This window comes from Schistocerca nitens, chromosome 1 (genome assembly GCF_023898315.1).
Source record: "Schistocerca nitens isolate TAMUIC-IGC-003100 chromosome 1, iqSchNite1.1, whole genome shotgun sequence".
Taxonomy (NCBI): domain Eukaryota; kingdom Metazoa; phylum Arthropoda; class Insecta; order Orthoptera; family Acrididae; genus Schistocerca; species Schistocerca nitens.
This window is the reverse complement of record NC_064614.1, coordinates 1,107,413,897-1,107,429,754: the sequence shown is the minus strand read 5'-3', so window position 1 is coordinate 1,107,429,754 and position 15,858 is coordinate 1,107,413,897. Positions and strand designations below refer to the sequence as shown.

The following is a 15,858-nucleotide window of genomic DNA, read 5'->3' as shown; positions in this document are numbered from 1 at the left end:
GGATTCGTAATTTTTCTGTCAGATGTCAGTTCCTAGTAATTGAAGGAAGTCATCGAGTAAAACAGATGTGATTTATGGCATTCCCCAAGGTAGTGTTATAGACCCTTTGCTGTTCCAAATCTATACAAACAGATTTGGGAAACAATCTGAACAGCTGTCTTAGGTTGTTTGCAGATGACGCTGTCGTTTATCGACTAATAAAGTCGTCAGAAGATCAAAACTAAATTGCAAAACAGATTTAGAAAAAACATCTGTATGGTGCGAAAATTAGCAGTTGACCCTAAATAACGAAAAGTGAGGTTATCCACATGAGTGCTAAAAGGAATCCGTTAGACTTAGGTTACACGATAAATCATTCAAATGTAAATGTCATAAATTCAACTAAGTACCTAGGAATTACAATTTCAAAGAACTTAATTTGGAAGGAACGCACAGAAAATGTGGGGAAGTTGAACCAAATACTGCGTAAATGTAACAGATCTACTGGACTGCCTGCACTAAGCTTGTCCGTTCTCTTTTAGAATACTGCTACGCGGTGTGGGATCATTACCACATTGGATTGACGGAATACATCGAAAAAGTTCATAGAAGGGCAGCACGTTTTGTGTTATCGCGAAATAGGGCAGAGTGTTACTGAAGTGACACAATTTGGGATGGACATCATTAAAACAAAGGCGTTTTTCGTTGCGGCGGAATCTACGCAAAAAATTCCTATCACCAGCTTTCCCAAAAATGTGTGTGAAATCTCGCGGGACTTAACTGCTAAGGTCATCAGTCCCTAAGCCTACACACTACTTAACCTAAATTATCCTAAACACACACACATGCCCGATGGAGGATTCGAACCAGCTTTCCCCTCTGAATGCGAAAATATTTTGTTGACGCCGACATACATAGGGAGAAACGATCACCACAATAACATAAGGGAAATCAGAGCCCGTACGGGAAGATATGAGTTAGTTTTTTTTCCGTGCGCTATACGAGAATAATAGAGAATTGTGATGATGGTGCGATGAACCCTCTGCCAGCCACTTAAATGTAATTTGCAGACTATCAATGTAGATATAGTTACCTTCGTAAGACTGATTATTAAGATTGCCACAAGAAAATAGCTACTGTTCTTCGAACATAAAGTATACCAGTTGTTCCGTAGATTAAGGAAACGTAAAGTGGCTCCGTGTATATGCTACTGCCTACTTCCTCTAATATTTAAATACAGGATGATACGATGCTATATTATTCGTATTTGAAACTTCAAAAGGGCCAGAGAAAAGATGTTTTCTGCATGAATAAAAACATATGCTCGGAACAGTCCCGGTTCTCGCCAAAACTAAACCTAAAATGCTGATCTATTTCGATCGGAGTTTTTATTTTGTTAGATACCCTAGCTTCATCAATAATCGTTCTGTCAATGAAGTTTTTTTCTTTCAAATTAGACACCAGACAGTACTTCAGACTTCACGATGTCAAACCTGCAGCCGGGCTCCGTGACAATTTCGTAATACATACCGCGCAACTGCAACACGTTGAAGTATACCGGCCCCTTTTTCAGCGAAGAAAGCTAGTAATAAGCATGGTAGACACCAAAAGCGTGCTTCTACAGGCTGCTCCACATTTTCTACATTTAATAGAATGAAAACCAAACGCTGTACACCTTCAGACTTTATACATAGGTAAACACAAGAATCACTGTTTCTGGTGCTTTCGCGGATGGAAACATAGCGTATGGTTCTTATTTGCGCCGCGTGTTCGGATCTGATACGTAAGAGAATTAATATAATTACGACCTGAAAGTTTTGTAGTAGGATTTCTTGAGATACTAAACCTCATTAGTGCGTCCGCTGTTTCAGATTTTTCAGCATTTATTCTCCTGCGTGTCTAAAGAGTCTTAAAGAGCACTATGATCAGTATTTAGTACAAATGATTTGGCTTGATCGTGATAAAGATATTTCATGTGTTATTGTCAAACAAGTTATCATTCGTGCTGTTCTTCTGTCTGTGGACAGGGTGTCATACAGCTCAGTGGGAGAGAACTGCAGGTATGAATCTATCGTGCTCGTGAAGAGGTAACTAGATAAGTATTCACCTGAACTAGTTTCAGAAAACGTAAATCGGAGAGGATGGAGAAAATGTATGTACGTACATCAGCAATCTGTTTTCATTTTTTTAAGCCATTATCTTATGACTACGTACTTACAGCAGGCGAATGTATAAAAACGGCAGCTTAATTCACATTTTGTTCTTCCGTTCGTCTCGCTTTACGAAAATTAACTATTGTATTGACTCGTGCACATCGAGAAATTACATTCTTGTAAACCAAAACGAACTGAAAAATTATTTGAATTCTCTTCAGTTGTCCTACATGCACTAACTCCGATATAATTATTCATACAACGATCATATCAGAACGATATAGAAATTGTGAAGGTAATATAAAAATCAGTAGCCCAAAATACACACAGAACACAAAACCTTTGAGGATAGGACAGGCTTCTGTCGACCCGGCATCAGAATCTTCAAAATTCCACTACATTCTAGTCATTGGCAAGAGTTCAGTTTTAAAGATCCAAGAGCATGAAAGTGAACTTCAGTGTTCTGTCGCATCTGAAATATTCTTACTTCGAGGTTATAAGTATTGCATCGTGAAATTCTCACTTATAATGCAAAGGGAGTGATTACCTTCGAGGAGTCCCTAATAAAATACTCACTGGAAGAACTTTTGTCATTCAATATTTATGAATAGCTCTTCACCAACCTGATTGCTAGATTTCATCAGGGACACCATCTGGTTTATAGAAACAGCTGCATGCAGATAGTTGCCGTATTTACACGTATTTGAAAAGTTCTCGGGCAGGGAAAAAATAATAGATGGCAAATATTGGTTCAAATGGCTCTGAGCACTATGGGACTTAACTTCTGAGGTCATTATCCCCTAGAACTTAGAACTACTTAAACCTAACTAACCTAAGGACATCACACACATCATGCCCGAGGCAGAATTCGAACCTGCGACCGTAGCGGTTGCGCGGTTCCAGACTAGCGCCTAGAACCGCTCGGCCACTCCGTCCGGCTGGCAAATATTCTTAAATGATTACATAGCGTAAACATGGTCATCTCTGACCGCTGAATTAACGAGAATTAAATTGTGGACCTCATTAAAAGATAAAAAAAACTTGTGTGTAATAGTGATGAATTTCGAAAAATTTCTGCGTCTCGAAGCAGGAATCTTTTTTCGGTGGTGTCCAATTGTAACCCACCTACTCAGGTGCCTGTTCTCATGGACCGTGAGTAGGGCTAGAGATCGTTGTCAATGATAAATCCTACAGCATTGTGAGATGATTTGTGGATGAATAAATCTGATCAGTTTAGATATGGCTGAAATTTTGTCTTATCGGTGCCTTAAATTCACGGAGATTATCACACTCCTTTTTACTAAATTTCCACGTCTCTGCCAGTGAAAGGAAGGAATAAATTACTTCCACTACAAATCCCTTGCACCAATCGTCTGCGTTAGAAGATTCAGTTGTATATGGCAACGCCAATGGAATGACTCACTCTTAATAAACAAAACGCCAATGAACAGTTGAGGTGACCTCGAATGTTCTCAACAGTTGCAGGGAACCCAAACACCTAGTATTGTAAATTAAGTCAATGCCGCTGTAGGTTACTGAAGCCAGTAGCGTGCCAGCCTATCAGGCGTCGATAATCGGTGTGAAGGCCCGCCCAGAAGGTGACGCCCTTTCGCTGCTTAGCCGTCCTCCTTTGCGGCGGCCGTGCTGATGCCAGACCGCGGGTGCCCCTTAACGAGCCGCCTTTAGTGTAAATGGGCCATTGTTTCGGGCAGACTTTAACTCCGGCTGCGTCCGCATTAACGGCACGGATCAGCCAGCTGCACGAGCATCGCCCTCGTCTCAGTGATGCAGAACACTGCATGCCGACAAGAGTCCTTGCTAGAGTGCCAATCGTAATCTGATTTCAGAGGCAGCCTTTTGCAGTAAATGCAAGCTTTTCAGATTGAAAATCATCAAATGATAATTGAAACCCTCAGCTGTCGACAGATGTTGTTGATATACCTCGATGGGGACAGCTGAAAATGTGTGCCCCGACCGGGACTCGAACCCGGAATCTCCTGCTTACATGGCAGACGCTCTATCCATCTGAGCCACCGAGGACACAGATGAATTGCGCGACTGCAGGGACTTATCCCTTGCACGCTTCCCGTGAGACCCACTTTCCCAACTGTCCACAATTCTACATACGTAATGTACCTAACAGATATTTGCCCATCCACTCATTACTCACGCACACTTTGGCGATTCCCGTAAGAATTCGGGCAAATTGTGCGCATTCGCACAGACGGTCAGTGGCTGGGTAGCCTTTAACTATATCTATGAAGCTAGTAATTGAAACTCAGCTGCCATGTCCTCGGTGGCTCAGATGGATAGAGCGTCTGCCATGTAAGGAGGAGATCCCGGGTTTGATTCCCGGTCGGGCCACATTTTGAGCTGTCCCCATCGAGGTATATCAACACCACCTGTCTGTAGCTGAGGGTTTCAATTAATTATCATTTATTCTAGATAAGCTGCACGGTCATCAATGATATCTGTTCATTCGAGAACAGTTACTATGCATTGCCGTGTAAGCTTGTTGGTTTTGTCGGTTCGTTGGGCCGCACGCACGCCAACCGACCAATTTAGTGTGCAGCCTTGGCACTCCCCGAGCGCCTATACTCAGCGCTTACGACGAAAGATGAACTTTTCCCGGGGGGAGGCGGGGCGGTCAACACTCGTTCTCGTACCCAACCGACCGCTCGGAAAAAAAAGCTCGTCGGTCGGATGGCCAAAGCGCCTACACACGTTAAATTTGTCGATCGCTCGGTTGGTCCGTGTGAAGGGTTCCTGAATAAATCACCAGCGCTCCTTCCGATTCTTAGCGTCCACGGTCGCCTCTAGCAGTATTTGTAGATGTAAGAAAAGTCCTGCGTAGTGATTTTATAGCTTTACTGCCTCTCCCTGCCCCACTACATCTGGATGCGCTTCATGGGGTGACTCGATTTGCGAAGGAAGACAGGTGATCAAAGAAAATTACGTGTTCGACTAGTAATGCTTTGATGAGGCACTTATTACTCCTAACTCATTGACACCGAGTAAAAAGACCAAGCGAGGTGGTGCATTGGTTAGCACATTAGATTTATGTTCCCAAGGGTCAGGGTTCCCTAAACAGCTTATGGTTGCCGACATAATTTGCGTTCCCGAGGATCGAGGTTTAGATTGCCGACATAATTACTTCGATAAAAGCAGTATTTCCTTACATATCCTTCCTAAAAGTTTGTCACTAATGATGTCGACTAGACACTGAATCCAAACTTCATCTCCACATGGGTGAAAAGCTTTGTTTCTTTGAAAGAGATAATTTCATGAATTAGCACTCGTTTGTGGAACGTATTGAAGTGCTCAGCTACAAAAACTTTAGTGATAATTGTACAGTTCAGAAGGAACAGTGCAGAATGTATAAAACATACGATATGTAGGTATATCGGCGACAAATGGTTATAGTGCTGAGAGCACTTCAGCTCTGCAGCACGCTCTCTCGGGTGACATTCCACCAATTGAGTAACCCAATAAATAGAAGCGAAGACAGGCAAGGAAGTTACAGTACGTCTCATCGACATCACAGGTTGAAACCAGCGTGTGAGCGAGTTCGAACGTAACACTTGTCACAGATAATTGGGCCTCGTGGTGAGCCATGGCTGGCACAGAACATGCAGTACGCGCGCGCGTTTGACCATTGCATAAGAGGGCTGTGATCACAAGTGACGGCCGTAGAATGCCGCACAGCGTCCCCCAATTTATTGGTTGCTGTGGACCAGTCGGCGCCTTCGGTTCGACGCAGTCTGCCTTAGACTTATATGCTGGCATGCACGCCATTACGTCTGCTTCCTCCACCCAGAAATAACACTTCTATGACACGCGAAGAACGTCGCTGTGTGCTGAGCTATCAGCTATGTGGTGCTCTTGGACACGCTTCAACCTGCCAGACAGGGATGGCTGAATACGTGTTGGGCGCTACCATGTCTTTGGAGCCTGCAATGGAGCGCTGCAGAGAGCACATACTACGAACGGGACGCGCCTGTTCATCACAGATTTCGTCCAAATTTATCGCATATGCAGGGCTTGACCTAAAATGAAAGTGGTAGAATGTGTGCTCCACACTGCGAAACTTTGAGAGAAAAATGGCGTTAATGGCATGGGTTGGGCGGTTCATGACCTATTTATGTTTACATGGTTTCAAGGAGTAGTTGGCGCAGTGGAAAGAATACAGATGTTTAATAAGAGGGTCGTGGGATCGACTTCCTAAAGGGAAACGTTTATTTTTAAATTTCAATTTGCTTACACTGCAAATAAACCGAAAAAATAATCAGTATACTGTATTTTATAAAAGGCATGAAAGGGAAGTCTGACACTGCAGATAAATGTTAAGAAATGGATTGTAAGCTGTATCAAGATCTTTGTATATACGAGGACGTACTAAAAAGTAATACCTCCAAATTTATGTGCAAACTTATTTAAATAAAACCAACATTAACATTCTACCTCTTTCTCCTATCGAGAGACCGGTTTGTTGAAATGAAAAGAAATGTCGTGTGACTAGGGCCTCCCGTCGGGTAGACCGTTCGCCGGGTGCAAGTCTTTCGATTTGATGCCACTTCGGCGACTTTCGCGTCGATGGGGATGAAATTATGATGAGTAGCACAGCACAACACCCAGTCCCCGAGTGGAGATAATCTGACCCAGCCGGGAATCGAATCCGGGCCCTTAGGATTGACATTGTCGCGCTGACCACTCAGGTACTGGGGGCGGACGCCGGTTTGTTGATACCGCCACTCTAGAATGTGACTTTTGTTGACAGTCACAACCTCACCTATGCTTGCATCGCTTCATCACTATGTCAGGTCCTGGACGGTGTTCTGGAAACAAAACCGGATGGGGCCAAGTCGGAACTGCGTGGAGAATAATCGATGACAGTGAACCTAAGAAGTCTGATTGTTGCAGATGTCGCAGCGCTCGTGTAGTGTTCTGACATTCTCATTCTGAGAGAGAGGGCGCTCCACGTGTGTGGACGAACCCATAAAAATTCGAAGCGGTTGTAGCACTCTTCGTCTCGTACCCCTCAGTTAAGCTACGTACCACAATGTTACAGCCACAATTCGGGCCCTCTTGCTGCAGAGTGTTACGAATATGCAGACATGAAGAAACTAGTAATACTATAATGACGTTTGTTTCATTTAAAATTTTAAGTTTTCACAAAATTCGGAAGCATTAATTTTCTGCACCCTCCGTAATTTTCACAAGCGTTAGTTTTCTATTTGCATTTGCTCCTTTCATTCACATCTCTTGGTTCAAATGGCTCTGAGCACTATGGGACTTAACATCTGTGGTCATCAGTCCCCTAGAACTGAGAACTACTTAAACCTAACTAACCTAAGGACACCACACACATCCATGCCCGAGGCAGGATTCGAACCTGCGACCATAGCGGTCACGCGGTTCCAGACTGAAGCGCCTAGAACCGCACGGCCACACCGGCCGGCCACATCTCTTGATCGACTTGCCTGTCTGTTACAGGTGGTTCATAAGGTACAATGCAGTGACTCTTGTTGGGAAAATATCTGGTTCGAAATCAGGCGATGGAAAAATTTTCAATATTTAGCCAGAAATTTGAAGAAATAGTCACAGATAATGGTTCAAGTAACGTGTGTGCCCAGTCCGAACTTTTGTCGTATTGTCTAACATTAATGGGGTAGTACATTTTTGATTCGTTCGTCGGATTCTGCATTAAGCTCGGAACCTCCTGGTGTTCTTGACCCCACGTTCTATGATCACCGCTTCACTAAAATAATCCGTCATAACACAAACGGATCATACCACTATGTAATAGCATTCAGTGTAATAATAAAACTTCGTAGACTAAGATAGAAGATATTACATCGAGATATTTCATCTTATTCCACACAAACCCATGAAAATGTTTAAAACATTGGACCACTAATTAAAAAGAATATTTCTCATATTTCATCCCACTTCCTACTGTGTTTCAGATTTTGTTTTCGTCCTGTTGTGCGATTTCTACCTTCGGCCACTTTTAGGTACCTAAAGAAATTTGTTCTCTCTCTCTCTCTCTCTCTCTCTCTCTCTCTCTCTCTCTCTCTCTCTCTCTCTCTCTCTCTCCCTCTCCCTCTCTCTCTCTCATAAGGTCTTGTGTGTAAATCATGCCTATAGCTTCGTACTTCTTACTGCAGATGTCATTTGATCGGCACTCAGAAGTACAAGCCTATGAACTTGCAAGAGCAGTATATTGGTCATACAGTCGAGAAAATTTATTTAGGTGCGCGATACCTAAAACTGGTCTAATGCCAAAACTGGGCAATATTATAGAAAACAAACCAAAAACTAAGTTGCAAACGAGATGGTCATCTAAAAGGTGTGTAACTGTGAACCCAGTTAGTATTTTTCGTATTTCCAGTTTTCTTGCCCATACTTAACCGTCCTTTCAAAAAATATGGTTCTTTTCGCACTCATAAGGGCCCAATTCGTCGTCCTTTCATTTGTGGCAGTGGAGTCCATCAACAGTTAATGACATTTCGCCGACTGGCTTACAATAGCGTGTGTGGACCATGTGAGAGCTTCTGTGCGTTGTGCTCACTTGCAGTGTGTGTGGGATCGTTGCGAAACACGCCACCGTGGCATTTCACAAGCTTGGATGCCTATAAATACTGCCATTAACTGAAGACGGTTCGAATGGGCAACTGGAATACGCACCTCGATGCCAGATCGTGCGTGGCTCACATTCAAACAGCCGCCTTCTCGAGTCTTAATGGCTCTCGGTCTTTCAACGACCATGCATTTCGCTTTCTCTCGAGACTCACTTTCTCCCGGTGGCACTCTGTTTCGTGTAAGATTACGCCGCTCACACGTAACAAGGCTGGTCGCTGACAAAACAAATATTGACATGTGGAATAATCGGGTCTACTGCCGGATGTTTGTGTCGCTCTGGCACAATATTTGGGCCACGTAACTCGTTGCCCAGTATGGACAAGATCCTCCAATCCGGCAGTCTCAGGTAGCACCTGAGGTAGCACCTGAGGAAGGCAACGGGTTACGTGGCCGAAATATTGTGAAAGAGCGACACAAACATCCGGCAGTAGACCCGATTGTTCCACATGTCACGATCTCGCCGGGAAAGCCGGAAGGAGTTACAAAACAAATAGTTTTCGTTCGCAGAATGAAATTTTTGCTGTGAAACGGTGTGTGCTGAAATGAAACTTGCAGCCAGATGAAAACGGTATGCTGGACCGTCAGTCGAGCTCGGGACCTTTACCTTTCAGAGCAAGTGCTTTACCGACTGAGCTACCTAAGCAGGACTCATGAGCCGTCCTCACAACTCCGGCAGTACTTAATCTCCTACCTTCTGTGAAGTGTGGAAGGTAGGAGACGAGGTCCTGCCGCAGTTGAGGACGGGTTGTGAATACTGCTAGGGTAGCTAGTCGGTAAAGCATTTGCTCACGAAAGGTAAAGGTCCCGAGTTAGGATCCCGGTCCGGTACGCAGTTTAAATATGTTAGGAAGCTATTTTTGGTTAGTTAGCACTACTTCTATAGTGCTGAAGGTCACATTTACTCCACAAAAAGTTTTTTGCGCAGATCACATCTTTCTTCTTCATTGTAGTAGTGTTTTTAGTAGTCTCAGAATCCTGGCGTTTCTTCCGTAAGATGCTCCTGAGTTCTGTCTCCCACATGTGACGTCGTAACTTAGTATCGACAGTATTACTTTTTGCATCTAACTCGCACATTAGAGGTGTTAGTAACGTTTTATGGGGTATTTACCTCACTGTATTTACGTTGCATCCAGAATAGTCGTATAGGTTTTTATTCTATCGGCTTGAGTTGTTGAGTTTACATTGATGCACCTAAACGTTATGGCCACCTGCCTAATAGGTTGTTTGTCCGTCTTTCGAACACTTTGTTGATAGATTTGTGGAGGTATGTGGCATTAGATGTCTATGCACACGTCATTAATTCGCGTAAATAGCGGCCACTGTTTTGCGTACGCGGTGATGGCACACGGTAGCGACACAGTTGGTTCCATAGGATTTACATCAGGCGAATTTGGTCGCCGAGACATCGTGAGTTCACCATAATGCTCGTCAAATCACTGTCACCCGTTTGTCTCCTAGACATGAACAATTACCCTGCTGAAAGATGGCATCGCCGTCCGGGAAGACATCAAGGGGGGATCAGAAGGGATTCAGGTGACTCACAGCTATCAGCGTCTCTCGGATTATTACCACAGATCCCATGCAAGCACAGGAGGATGCTTCCGTAGATAAATACTGCTCCCACCAGCAAGCATCCGTGGAGCGCTGCACTTTCGAGCCGTCGTTCTCGATGAGGGTGTTAGGAGAGACGACCATCGACCTAGTGTAGCAAAAATGTGATTCTCCCGAAGAGCTCACATCTTTCATTGACCGACGTTCGAATCCAGATGGTCCCGTATACACTACAATCATAATCGACGATGTCGTTAGGTCAACATGTGAACACGTAGGTGTGGTCTCCTACAGAGCTCCATAGCATTGAGCTCTTTCGGCAGAAGTGCCACAGATTGTCTTTCACAGAGCAGACAAGCCTCCGAACCCCACGTACTGTGAAGATTCGTGGACGACCAACCATTTAGCGCCTAGTGGTAGTTTCACTGTCCTTCCTCTTTCCGTAGATGTTAGACACGAACATTCGACCAGCTTAGTGTTTTAGAGATAGTGGTTCACCGGCTATGCGTAATAATATGCCGTTTGTCAAAGTCGCTTATCTCAAAGAATTTCCCTCCAGCCCATATACTCCCTAGGTGATCCCCGGTCCGTGTCTGCTAGATACTTTGGTTGTAGCGTCACGTGCCTGTAACTCTACCAGGCGGTAGCGGTCATAATGTTTTGGCTTACCACTGTATGTTGTACGTACATTTATCGATGACCTTGTTCACTTATTTTCAGGTCGGAAAAATTGGGATGCTACCCTGTTCTTCCACTGAAAGTTTAAAGACCATTGACGGCCCGGCTATCAGCGTCCATGGTAGATATGAACAAATTCCCAGCACGTAACTTTATCTTGGGAAACATAACAGGACAGTTTTGAAGGTTTTAATGTCGAAGATGGCAGTCAATATTGAACGCAATTTGTCATCAAAAGGTTTTTTCAAATCAGTTACAGATCGCTTCTTCCTCTCTCTGCTTCTGAGAAATTTCTATAAAGTTATTCAACCCGGAGAACTCCTATGAAATGATTGATTCTTACGGTAAGGAAGTCACAGATCGTTGCAGAATGATAGTTCACTCGGAGCAGCTCTGACTGTATGAATGCTTAGGAGGGAAAGCCGCTTATTCAAGCCAAACATGTAAGAAAAGACAATCCTTTGCCTGTGACCCTGGTTGGAGTCATTCTGAAGTCTTATCCTTCAGCGTATGTATTTTAGGAGAGGGGTATTAAAAATGTAAAAGAAAAATATTTTTTTGAGAGCTAAAATTAAAAAAAAAATCTTACAGGGGGCAATGAGCAGTGAAACACGAACGAACATACGCTCCTACCAAAGCTACTGGTGGTCTTAAATTTTGTCACAAGTGAACGTAGATGAATCACACTTAAAAAAAAACAACTACTTCACTATAATTTGGAGAGGAATCCAAATTAGGGGCTAAATGCGAAAGAAAATGACACTTGCTGGTTCGCCACGTGTGTACTTAGGCTATCGAACATGTATCTCGTCTCGTATTGTTTTCTTGTTGTGAATACTCAAGTTTTGGTACACTCAACATTTCCAGCGAAGCAGCTCACCGCCTTACCTGTCGGGCGTTATTTCGAAAGTCTCGTGTGACCGCGCGGACAAGTGCGGAAGCGATTGCGCTGCTTGACGAACAGGCATCACGCTAGGAAATGCAGGGGAGGGAGGCCGGCCTGTGAAACTGTGCTGTCGCACTAGTCGAGGCATCACCACGGCTGCTTGGCCAGGATAGCGTGACGGAAGAGGGGACTCCAGATGGCCAAGCGTTTAGAAAAAAAATGAGGGCATGAGCTGCTTGTTGCAGTAGATTCCACGTAGCAGTTGGCGCAGCGGAAAGTAGGTAATGAGGATCGTTCGGTACAGTCGCTATGCGGAAACATTTTTTTCAGTCTTTACGTTACACTGCAGATAAGGCGAAATAATGCTAAATATATTATCTTCATATGTGCATGAAAAGCACGATTAGAAAAGCCAAAAGAAACTTGAGAATTGCAAATGAATTTTCAGGAAGGGATTATAAGATAGAAACAAATTCATGTATAAAATCGCACACTTTTATTATTTTTAAGTTAATGATTTACACGTTCTGGGAAAACGCGAATTAGTTAATTTTTTCAGTATCTTGCACACGTTAAAAACGCCGGATTTTTACAATTATATGGTTGACTGAAAGCTTCTATAAAAAATTTTGTTTTACATTGGTGAAAGGCTCTCTTTATCATCGTACAGTTCTGGAGCAAAGCATCGTCTCGCCAGTTAGTGGCTAGGGTAGCAAGTAATTTAGAATGGAGTTGATTCTGAAGAGGTCTTCTCGCGATATGTTTACCTTTTTCCTCTCTCCATAAGAGCAGTCTTGAAGCTTTATGGTCATATTCTTTACTCGAAGATAAGAAGAATAAGCGCAGGGTTGCGCTACGGGAACGCATTTGGGGAAGAAATGCTCCAAGACGGCAATCCTTCATCTTGAAAAATCTCCTACTTTTGTGGGTTTATTTGTCCTCGTTGCGAGACAAGTAACAGAGTAAATTTGTTCTCCTGCACGTAGGATCTTATCACATCAGCCAAAATGATTTTTGGTGGCTGCAAGTTTAACAGATTTTGATGTGATGACGTTCCCATTTCCTGTGCAGTCATCCACAGTTTCTGGAGACCTACTCAACATATATATTCCTTTTCGTGGCTCTTGCAACACCATTAGTAAATACAATATACTGAGCATTATTTTGGTTCGTTTGCAGTTTCACGTAAAAAGTGAAATTATTTTCCTCACAGGGTCTAGATGTAGGGTCTAGGCATTTCTTTTTCCGCAACAACCGCTGCCTCGAACCTTCGCTAACACAAATGAAATGGCTCATACCGCACCAGACCGTCCCCCAAAATGCTATTTCTTCTACACACTTTTCCCATTTGGAGCTCGCACCTCGTCCACATTCCATTCTGGCAAAGTCCTTCATATACCATAAATTTGAACAAAATTGGTGATGAGGATTAGGCTTGGTCCGCTTGTGAGTGTCGGAAAAGGGCTACAAAACCCACGATCAGATACAAAAAATTTCCGCGCTTTGACCATGAACAGAAGGAAATTCCCAAATGCTACAAAACCATACTACGTAGTCAGGTTGTTCATGCAGGCTGTCGGGAGCTGGATGAAACTCGCCACCATTGATAGGACAGTGTCTGAACCACACGGCTCACCATATTCCTCCACTATGTATAGATGGGTTGCGACACCGACAGGAACAGCGTGACGGTCATCTTCCCAGTTATACACGCAATCACAAGTTCATTTTATTGTCATCCTGCTAGCCACTTTGTTTCAATCACTTCTGCTCCATTCGCAAAAACGGATATTCATTGCACAACTACGAAGAAACTGCCAAAGATACGTAGAATGCTTTAGGATTCTTCTTCCATTGGCATTCACTTTGTCGTCTGATTCCTGAATATGTGCCATGTTTAACAATTTTGCCTATAAAATTTTTTCTCTTACATTGTTATTACGCTATCTCTTATAAAATGCAAAAAAGGAACCAAGAAACGTCTACAAGAAACTACAAAAAACAAGAATGGTTTCAGAATTTGTTTAAAATTAAATTCGTGATACACAAAGCAAAATGTATAAAAAAACGAATAGGTGAAATAGGAACTGCCTATTGGCTTCTGTCTCGGGTTCTTCGGCCGACGTTCATCTAATGAATGAACGTCGGCCGAAGAACCCGAGACAGAAGCCAATAGGCAGTTTGTCAACAAGTGGCCACGAAAGCCTCAACAATTTTGTAAAATAGGAACGGTTAATAAATGCACATATCTTGAAGAGACCATGTAGCAGAATGGATATGAAAGATCTAAAATAGACATTAAAATTTACGGTTAAAAATAGCAATAACAATATGAGTAGAGCTTACGGTTTTACTACAGCAAGAAAGAGCGCCTCTAGATATGCAAACGTAGGCTACTGTATTATTGGGGCGGTGAAAACTACGTATTTTGTGAGATATTGACCGTAAATGCTGTTTAAATGTTATAATCGATGAGAATGACAGTCCGAACCATAATGAAATGTAGGCTATCACAGCCGGCGTCTTCATTAATTCAAACTTCCGGACTAGGAGGCAGTGGTCGAATTTCTACTGTTCGACCACGGGCAATTAGCCCAGAAGTTTTAATTAATGAATCCGCACTATAGTTTTAACTCAGGAAAATAGTTTATTCGTAGCATCGACGTGAAAAATCGCTCATGTGTATAACATCCAAATGAAATATCGTAACAAGCCAGTTTCCTTAGCCTAGTTGAATAAGAATAAGAAAGGTATTTTTATGTAACTACAGCTAAAAAAATTATTAAATATCAGGATTTGGTCACGTGATCGAAAACGCTGTTATTCGCTGATGCTCTGGTGACGTCACAGACTAGGAGAAAGGCGAAGCTATACGTGTGTTAAGGGAGCGTTTACGTACATTTTGTGCAAACAGTTCAGGTATTTAGTAATGGAAAGCGCAATTACAACTTTTAAGTAACAATAGAAAGCAATTTAGTGAACGCTAATAATGGTAGCTTTGCGAAAGTTGATGCGTTTATGCTCCACCCATTTAGAACGGCAAAGTGTCCAACGATGGACATTATTTTCTCTGCTCCCTGCAACATCATTAAACTCGCTCAAAACCAAGGAACTGTAGAACTTTTGCATGTGGGTCCTTATATAATAACTAGATTGTGGATTATCAGTCATGAGCTACGATCCAAAGCACAATGTATTTTTCTTGGCAAAACCTAGTACTGATTTCGTCTGTAAAAGAGGCTCATTAGAGATACTGCATTCAGCTGTGTTCAGTGGCGCAACGGTTAGTGTATCCGACTACTAAGTCACACGTTCGAATCCTGGAACAGTCGTAATTTTGAAGTTTTATGCTAAATACGAAAATAGCGTTAGCAAGAACTGATTGCAGCAGTTGTTTCGATTGTGGGATGTATTACACACAGCTTCACATTAATATTAGTCTGAGAAATGGACAACAGAGGATAAACCCATTTACTTTGCGAGCAAACAATTTACATTTTTGAAAAGCATTGCTAGTAGTGATGTCAACGTGCGCCCACAATACGAAGTGTAGGACGATGAAGTTATATGGAGAGATATAAAGCGTGTACGACATGCAGGCGACACAAACGCCAGAGCTCTGATGTTCGCGAGTGTGAACTAACGCGAATGTCTGAAACAGACTTACTTCATCTTTATGTAAGATAATGAAACCGCAAAATTTTAAACAATAAGAATCCTAGCTTGGCAGTACGAAGATAAAAACATAGTTTCTAATAATGTAAAAAGTGTGTGGTCACGAAGCTGGAAAATGTTTGAACGTGACGCGTGTGAACAGCGATTGCAAATATAAGGCCATGTAAACAGCAAGGAAAAGTCTTCTGTTTCTGGCCGGTGCGGTGAAGTTCCGTAACTGTGAATTGGTTTTCATATTCGAGGACTGTAGAGTCGTTTTATAAATAAGTTGAAATATTCTCTCGTGTTACATTC

At 42.8% G+C, this 15,858-nt stretch overlaps 1 protein-coding gene across 1 annotated transcript in view; it reads left to right on the top strand.

Moving 5' to 3' along the window:
* LOC126198836 (NPC intracellular cholesterol transporter 2 homolog a) overlaps window positions 1–15,858 on the top strand; it is a 61,815-nt gene that overhangs the window by 546 nt on the left and 45,411 nt on the right. The window lies entirely within an intron of this gene.